Genomic DNA, 9,485 nt, shown 5'->3' with positions numbered 1-9,485 from the left:
ATTGCTAATACAACACCTTTAAAATAAATTTAGTATTAAATAAACACCTGTTCATTAAACCTGTAGCGCTCTCCTTGCAGTTTGGTAGCAGATGCTGATGCTGCTAATGATACAGATTGTTTGACGGGCAACTTAGATACTGATAGATTTTATTACTGATGAATTTGAATGCTTTATAAGATTACATGTAGAAATAAACTCTTTATTTCTCTCTGAAATAAAAAAAAACCCTATCTGCATGGAGGACTGAAAAATTATTTTTGATTTAAAACAATGTTAAGATCCAAACTGTTATTCAATATTTGAGCCAGACTGAATTCTGCAAGTGGTCTGACATTTCTTGAGCCTTTTATTTTCAAATGTGAATGCCTGCAAAACAGGAATTTTAGTCAAGAGAAATGAAATTGCAGAAGCACAGATAGGATTTTTTTTTTAATGATATTAATGAGCTCTCTAGATCAACTTGCAGCTGCTCTAAGTCTCTTGCAGAAGGATGATATGAGATGACAAGACCAGACAAGTTTATATAAATGCCCAAAGTGAACTCCTGAAGTTTTGGGGACTGATAGATATCTCCACAGCAAGTGTTTTCTATACAGTAAAATTCCTGTATGGTTGGTAATGGCTTTACTGAGATCTCTGCTTCTAAGATTTTTCTACATCTTGGTTGAATGGTCCAGGTTTCTAAGGGAGTAGTGTCCCTAAAGCAAGACTTATATCAGTCTGAACTTGCAGTTGTCACAAGTTTGGTCCCCAAATTTCAGAGTCAGTCTTTTTCAGTTGCTCCTACTGCAGTACAGCTTTTGCTTCACACATCTTTCTCCCTGGCTAGTAATAGCAACGGACATCAGCTTGGTTTTCAGGTTTTTGCCATTGGTAAGAAGGACAGGTAAGTCTATTAACAAGCACAGCTCCTTAGTCTGACCCCATCTAGAGGCAGCCCTGAATTCAATGTCTAAAATTCTGTTTCCATACAAGAAGCTGACACTGGCTTAATCTTAAGAAAGAAGATGCAACCATTAAACATTATCTCACATACTGGGAGCTACTAATAGCTAAGAAACTAAGCTCCATGGAATAGAAGCAAGGTCCTCACATGCATAAGCCATTGCGTAAGAGCCTGTAAAAAAAGAAAAGGAATAAATGTTCGTATTTCCTAGTGAAGGAATCACAGAATGGTTGAGGTTGGAAGGGACCTCTGGAGATCATCTAGTCCAACCCCCCTGCTCAAGCAGGGTCACCTAGAGCATATTGCGCAGGATTGCATCCAGGCGGGTTTTGAATATCTCCAGAGAAGGAGACTCCACAACCTCTCTGGGCAACCTGTTCCAGTGCTCTGTCACCCTCACAGTGAAGAAGTTTTTCCTCATGTTCAGATGGAACTGCCTGTGTTTCAGTTTGTGCCTGTTGCCTCGCGTCCTGTCACTGGGCACCACTGAAAAGAGTCTGGTCCCATCCTCTTGACACCCTCCCTTCAGATACTTGTACACGTTGATAAGATCTCCTCTCAGCCTTCTCTTCTCCAGGCTAAACAGGCCCAGCTCTCTCAGCCTTTCCTCGTAAGAGAGACGCTCCAGTCCCCTAATCATCTTTGTGGCCCTTCGCTGGACTTGCTCCAGTAGTGCCACATCCCTCTTGTACTGGGGAGCTCAGAACTGGATGCAGTACTCCAGATGTGGCCTCACTAGGGCTGAGTAGACAGGGAGRATCACCTCCCTCGACCTGCTGGCAACACTCTTCCTGATGCAGCCCAGGATACCATTGGCCTTCTTGGCCACAAGGGCACATTGCTGCCTCATGCTTAACTTGGTGTCCACCAGCACTCCCAGGTCCTTCTCCGCAGAGCTGCTTTCCAGCAGGTCAACCCCCAACCTGTACTGGTGACTGGGGTTATTCCTCCCTAGGTGCAGGACCCTGCACTTGCCTTTGTTGAACTTCATGAGGTTCCTCTCCGCCCACCTCTCCAGCCTGTCCAGGTCTCTCTGAATGGCAGCACAGCCCTCTGGCGTATCAGCCACTCCTCCCAGTTTTGTATCGTCAGCAAACTTGCTGAGGGTGCACTCCGTCCCTTCATCGAGGTCATTGATGAAGAAGTTGAACAAGACTGGACCCAGGACTGACCCCTGGGGGACACCGCTAGCTACAGGCCTCCAACTAGACTCTGTGCTGCTGATCACAATCCTCTGAGCTCTGCCATTCAGCCAGTTCTCAATCCACCTCACTGTCCACTCATCTAGCCCACACTTCCTGAGCTTGACTATGAGGATGTTCTGGGAGACAGTGTCAAAAGCCTTGCTGAAGTCAAGGTAGACAACATCCACTGCTCTCCCCTCATCTACCCAGCCAGTCATTCCATCAGAGAAGGCTATCAGATTGGTTAAGCATGATTTCCCCTTGGTGAAGCCATGATGACTACTCCTGATCACCTTCTTGTCCTCCACATGCTTGGAGATGGCCTCCAGGATGAGCTGCTCCATCACCTTTCCAGGGATGCAGGTGAGGCTGACTGGCCTGTAGTTCCCTGGGTCCTCCTTCTTGCCCTTTTTGAAGACTGGGGTGACATTGGCTTTCTTCCAGTCCTCGGGCACCTCTCCTGTTCTCCATGACCTTTCAAAGATGATGGAGAGTGGCTTAGCAATGACATCCGCCAGCTCCCTCAGCACTCGTGGGTGCATCCCATCAGGGCCCATGGATTTGTGGGTGTCAAGTTTGCTTAAATGATCTCTAACCCACTCCTCCTCCACCAAGGGAAAGTCTTCCTTCCTCCAGACTTTCTCTCTTGCCTCCAGGGTCTGGGATTCCTGAGGGCTGGCCTGAGCAGTAAAGACTGAAGCAAAGAAGGCATTCAGTAACTCTGCCTTCTCTGCATCCTTTGTCACCAGGGTACCCACCCCAAAAGGGTGGGAAGGAAGGTCACCACTGTATCCCAACAGGGATTTGCACTGGACCCGTGCTCTTCAGGATATTCAAGCATGATTTGGGAAATGAGATGGATAGTAAGGTGAACAAGTTTCCTGATACTGTAAGGTTTTCAAAGTACAAAAAATGAGAGCCATCTGTGAGAAACTGCAGAAGGACCTCCTGAATGACCTGGTGACAAAATGCCAGTAGCAATTTGGTGTAGATGAATGTAAAATTATGTGCAGAGAAACACCCCTCCTCCCTCCAATTCTAAGTTTACTTATGCAATGATGTAACTTAACCAGCAATTCAGGAATGATATTGTGGAGTTATAATATATAGTGTTGTGAAAATATTATATAAACTCTGTGCCCAATAGCAATTGAAAGAAGACAGGATATTAGAAATAATTAGGAAGAGAGGCAAAAAAGAAAACACCCCTATGCCTTTATTTAAAACCACAGTGCACCAATATCTGCTGTGCTCTATGCTGTTCTTGTTCTTTCTCCTCAAAAATATCACAACTTCAAAGAGTACACAGAAGGACAGTAAGAATGAGCAAAGGTGTAAAGCAGCTTCAGGTGAACCCTTCCTATAATTATTCTTCCCAAGGCATTTCCTATTGGCTTCTCTTGGTGACAGGATGTCAGGACTAGATGGACCTTTGATGTGGCCTCACATGGCAATTATTGTGTCTGCCATGTCTGTCACGGAGGATGAGTATGGTAGCAGGGCAAACTAGCAAAATTAAATTCTGTTGAAACACAGCATCCGTCATCACTGCTTTCCTTTGAGGAAGTGCTGCTCTTCTTTATGACTAAGGTGTGAGAGTGTGTAACGGTGTCAGAAAACCCAGATGAAGCACTGCCTCACCGTGAGGAGTTCAAACCCACACCTTCCATCTGTAAGGGAATTTCCTCCCAGGCAGGCTGGAATTAAACCTATCCTCCAAAAAAATATTTAATCTGATTTTTGAGCAGCGTTTGATTAGTTGTCTTGATTAATAAGTAGTGCGGTCGAATAGGAGTAGATTTGCAGAGTGAGGCAAAAGATATCCAGTTTGTGCACCTGAGACTGCTCCAGGATATGAACCATGGGGCGGCACTTGGGACAGTGGAGAGTTTTGCTTCACAGTCACAATCCTGATACAAAATACATGCTTATATGGGTGTACCTTCTCAGAATCTAGTTCTCAACACCATAAGTGAGCAGACTAGTCATGAGTTGGAGATTTACAGACCTTTTGCTCCTTTCTTCTTATCCGATAACTCTTGAGGTTTTTTTGCAATACAGCAACATTTGAATGGAAGGAGGGGTGCAGAAGAGGCTGTAGCTAAGTGATTAGGACAGTCACCAGAGGAAGATGATATGTGTGTGAATGCCTTCAGGATGAGGACAGTGCTGACTAGCGAAGTGCTGTGAGGTATTCTACTATTACTATCAACCTCATTTAGGAAAAGGTATAATCCCATCTCTGTTGCTGAAAGGGAAATTTTAGGCAACAAAGACCAGGAGTTTATGAATCCTAAAGGGGTGCATGAAGCTTTCTCACCTGCTTTCTGAAAGAAGGTAGAATTGCAAGGCACTTTCCTTCCTTCAATTTCTAATGTCTAGTTCTAATGCTGATCAAATCCTACTCTGAGGTAAACAGCTTAATTTTTTTTTTTTGTTTCATAAATTACATCTTAAAGTCTTCTGAACCATTGCAATATGCTTTACATTCCTTTTTTTTCAGTCCTATTAAACACTTAAATATGTTGCTACATAAAGCTTTTCCTAAAATACGTGTAAGCAGTAACTTGCTGTCGTTACCTGCATCTGGCTTAGGCCATCTGGCCACTAAGAGCTGATAGAAGCTGCATCTGTGGGACCAAGAGCCATTTCAGCTTGCATTAGCCTGTATGATATCTTTTTATACTTATTTTATTGACTTGAATTCTGTAGCATGGTGTTAACACTACGGATGTCAAAAGAGCTATATTAGACATGCAGTGAAAACTTAATTCCTTTTTCTGTTCCTGTTATTTATGTAATGTTTACACTATTGTTGGAAGACTCATTTGGGGTTAAGTCTCTATTGCCCTTAGATGCCGGACAAGTACTTCTGAACCCCTGCCACATTTACAGACATTTGCAGATAAAAGCATTCGTCTTTTGGATCAGATTATGACCTATCTAAATTTGTAGCCGTTTCCTGACAAGAAGGGTGAAAGTAAGAGCTTTGGACAAGAACACAAAAAACTTGGTAGCTGGAGGTCATGAAGTAATATGTATATTGGGGAAGACATTATAAAAAATCAGAATTTAGTTCTAAATATCTCATACTAATGTCACTTTCAATGATATATAGACCCTTTTCTTTTCTCTTAGAGACCAAAAATGAATTCAATGCTTTTTTGGAAAAGTTACTCCACTCTTTTCACTAAAAAAGACTTTTCACACCGATTAATTTCATTTTTATTCTTTCTTTCACATCTCAAAAATAACTTCATGGTTATCTTTTTTGTTGTTTTCTCCTAAAATGTACATTGATAATTTTGCAACTGCACTACCCAGTCTAAAAAGAAATTTGAGCATTTTTTTGTGTTTCTTGTGTTCGTCTTAGGTTTGTCAGCACATTATGTGAGGAAGAGGAGGGCAAATAATACCTTGGAGAGGTTTTGTTGTTTCTAAAATTTTCCAAAGGCTTCCCATGCTAGGCAGCCAACTATCCTACCTACTTTTTACCTGATACTAATTTTTTCTTTAAGGGCGGAAGGTAGCTGACAAAATAATGCAGTCTTCTCAGTTTTGATATCAGCGGAGAAATAAACACATCCAGATGAGTTGGCTAAAACATTTTTCCATTAATATGTGCTTTAAATACCCCAGAGAATTTGCTTTTAATTGTTCTTTAATAATAGTTTTGTAAGAGCTGTAGTTGAAAACATTCTTCTCTCAGGTTTCTCCTTAACTGAAGCATTAGCTTACTCCTCACAGTATAAGAGGTTGCTAAACCTAAAGTATAGACTTTAAACCCTTTAAAAGCCTTATTTTATTTAATGTAACACAAAATACATATTCAGCCAAGGAACTTCAGCCTATTCTGAGTATTTTTCTTATTCTTTGGTTCAATATATGGTTAAGACAGAAATTGCCATTTAACTAAACCTTAATTAGCTAGAATTCTTTTAGGCTTTCTAAAGCAATGACAGTACTTGGAAAAATGCTCAAACCTTTGTTTATTTTAGATGCTTTTAAAACTAAGATGTATTTTCATTTTCCAGGATAGAGATAATTTCAGAGCTGAATGGAATAATAGATTGAAGATAGATTACCTGATATTTCCAGGTTTTTGTGTATATTCATATTTGTTTGTCTCTAAATATTGTAGTTATTGGTTTCTGCAAACTGTTTGTATTCCCTGAGACTTCTGTCTCAGGGAATGTAAAAATCCTTTGTATGATGTTCTATAAAAAGTTTAATAATTATACCAGCCTCATGCATGAGTAGAAACAAGTCATTTATACTGATGACTGAGATATCCCCTGAGAATTGCAGAATTTTTGTAATTAGTAAGTAAACAGATACTGTAAAATCCCTGAAAATGAATATGAGAATAAAACAATGTGAAATGTACTTTTTCAACTTTTATTTATGTTTACTAATAAGAAATATATTTGAGTTTATTAGTGTTTATACGATTTCCACATAAATCTAATTTACAGTGAAGTTTGTTCCTGGAATGAATACAAACCTTAAACACTCTGAAGAACAAAACAATTCAATTAAAATTTGGAGTAAGAAAACCTATAAAGGTATTAAGGTAATTTGTAACATATTTTGCAAATAAAATCTTCTCTACCCATTTCAGTAACAACTACTAACTTTCTTATTTATGAACATTTGTAAAACGTCCAGCTCTACTACAGAAACAATTTTCTTGGTATATAAATTTAGCTATATATATATATATATATATGTATAAAAATTGACAGATCTTTAAAATTTGCATAGTTTCATTGAAATCTCTGTAATATTAAGCAACTGAAAAACTTGGCCCTTGAAATACCTTAAAATTAGTCTATAATTAATGAAAATGTCACTAATTAGATTAATTTAAAGCAAATGCTGTTCCATTTCAAAGAAAGATGTTTATATAACAAAAGATAAGCAGGTGTAAATCCTAAAAGTTCAGTGAAAAAGCAAATTCTGAAATATATTCATAGCTTATGGATTAAACTAGTATTTACATTACAAGTCAGAATGTGAAGTCCTTTGAAGTCAATGAATGGTATCCTTGTAGTGTTGAATTCATACTACATTTCAGAAAGAGAAGATACTTACCTGAGAGATTTTTAATTAGATATGAAATGACAGAGAAATAGAAGAAGTGACTTGTCATCTTCTTTGTGCACTTACTTTAATTTAGCCTGTTGATCATTTACCTTTAACTTCATTCAGTTTCTCTTTCAAGTGAGTCCCTAAAGGAATGAGGAAAGATGGCTTTATTCTATGTAATTCATTCTTGTCTGGATAAAGGGAATGTACTGCTATATATATTCTTTTTTTAATTATTGTTATTCCAGAGACCCTGTTTCCTTTGTTGTCATTTTTCTCCCTCTGTACTTGTGTGATTGGACTTGGATCTGGGAAGACAAAAATCCCGCTGCCTTTGTGTGTCATCTCTTTCTTCTTTCTCACTGTTGTTAATACTTTATCTTGCTTCTGAAGGTTAGATATCATTGCAGTCATTGTGGTTTTACCATTTTAGACAGTTTGTTTACTCCCACTGGGTATTTTTTAACTTATCTCTTTAAAGAAAGGTCTTTCTTTACACTGCAGTCAAGCACAAGAGACAGTAAAGAATAGTCCATAAAGCTGAATGCTCAAGTCCTAGGTTTTGGCTATGTGTCTCAGGAAAAATAAAATTTTAACTTCTAATTTTAAGTTGGTTTAGCTTGATTTTTTTTCCAATTATTTAATTACTGTATTCATATTTTATATAATTATGTTTTTCTTAAAGACTGAAATCTTTAACCACTGCAGAATTGTGATACTTCAGCACTTCCCAACTACAAAATACACTCTATTCATATTCAGGACAACATTAGCTTGTATAGTCAGATAAGCATGTATACAACAGAGAATTCTGTGTGTAACAAATAGCTTAAAAAATCCTTATTCCTACTAAGCTTCAGTGACATTCTCATGATATCAAGGTCTCTGTTTTATCTCTTTTCTCCTTACAGTTTTGTTTCTTTATTATTTGCATTTATATCAAATATACCTTTTATAGCAAAATTGTGCCCTATAACCTGTCAATCTTCTAGCAATGCCTTTTTTTGAAAAGCACTTGGATGTGATACTTGCTTGGAGACTACTCAGATATCCTAACAGGGCAGTCAATTTCTCGAGGAAAACTGAAAAGCAGAAATGTGAAACAGGTGTTTTGCACAAGCTATTCTCTTAGACACATACAGGAACTGAGAATTTTTTGTTTTAGTAACAGTCTGATAGAGTTGTTTTAATTCCAGATTAGGAAATATTCTTTCAAAATTTGAAATATATATTTAGTAAAACATTGATTCAACTGAAATATGTAATACTATATTTTACTAATGTCTTAATAAATGTGGTATATTTTATAATATTGATTAAAAAAAAAATGAAACAAGGTGTCTTGTTTAAAAAGATACAAGAAAAATCAAACTATTCCACTCCAGTAGGGTTGAAAAGAACTTGCTGTTTACAAATCATGTTTTGACAAGCAGATATTTTTGACGAAAAAAGCTTTTTGGAAATGTTTTTTTTACCATGTCTACCGATCATTTTTTCCCAGGAAATGGAAATGTCATGCAATAGCTAGAGTATGTTTGATTTTAAACACTACAGATTATAAGCTTTTAACATATTTATCCAAGTTTAGAAGACCTCTCTGTGTAATTTTCCTTAGGTTTCATATAACAAGACACCTTTCTAAGGCTATAGATTGTTTTTGCATACTCAAGAGTTGATATCAGACAAACAGCAGTTGGGATTAAGCACAACATCCGTTATTTAAATGCACTGCAGATGCTGTGGTATAAAAAAATGAATTAGTTTTAATGAAAAGCTTAATTGTATTTCTTTACTAGTTGAATTCAGTGAGATATAAATGCAAAATATCAGAAGCTGACAGAAGAGGAGGTCTTCCATGAAGAAAACTTGAATCAAAAAGGAGGAATTATTTTAGTTAAACTGTGTAATACTTAAGGCTTAAAATTATTTCTTTTCAGGTATGTTTGTAGGATAGATAATAAAATAGAGATTATATAACAGGTATTGACTAAGTATAATATTTATAATCTTATTAGTTAGCTACACTAGTGTATTTGTTTATGAAAAAGTTACTTTACTGAGTGGAAGAAAGGCTGTCTGAAGATGTGGTTGCTTCAGATATTCAACCTAAGCTGATTTGAATGATTCCTCCCGCTAAGCAGATTCCCCCAACGCTTTGTTTCTCCCTTTTTCAGTATCACCCCAAATCTGCATGTCTTGGATGGATGTGCAGACTGGCAACAGCTCCCCAAAAATTTCTGTGTAGCCACAACACCTTAATGGAG

Source organism: Apteryx rowi, unplaced genomic scaffold, assembly GCF_003343035.1.
Source record: "Apteryx rowi isolate R43461 unplaced genomic scaffold, aptRow1 scaffold_754, whole genome shotgun sequence".
Taxonomy (NCBI): domain Eukaryota; kingdom Metazoa; phylum Chordata; class Aves; order Apterygiformes; family Apterygidae; genus Apteryx; species Apteryx rowi.
This window is presented reverse-complemented; position numbering follows the sequence as displayed.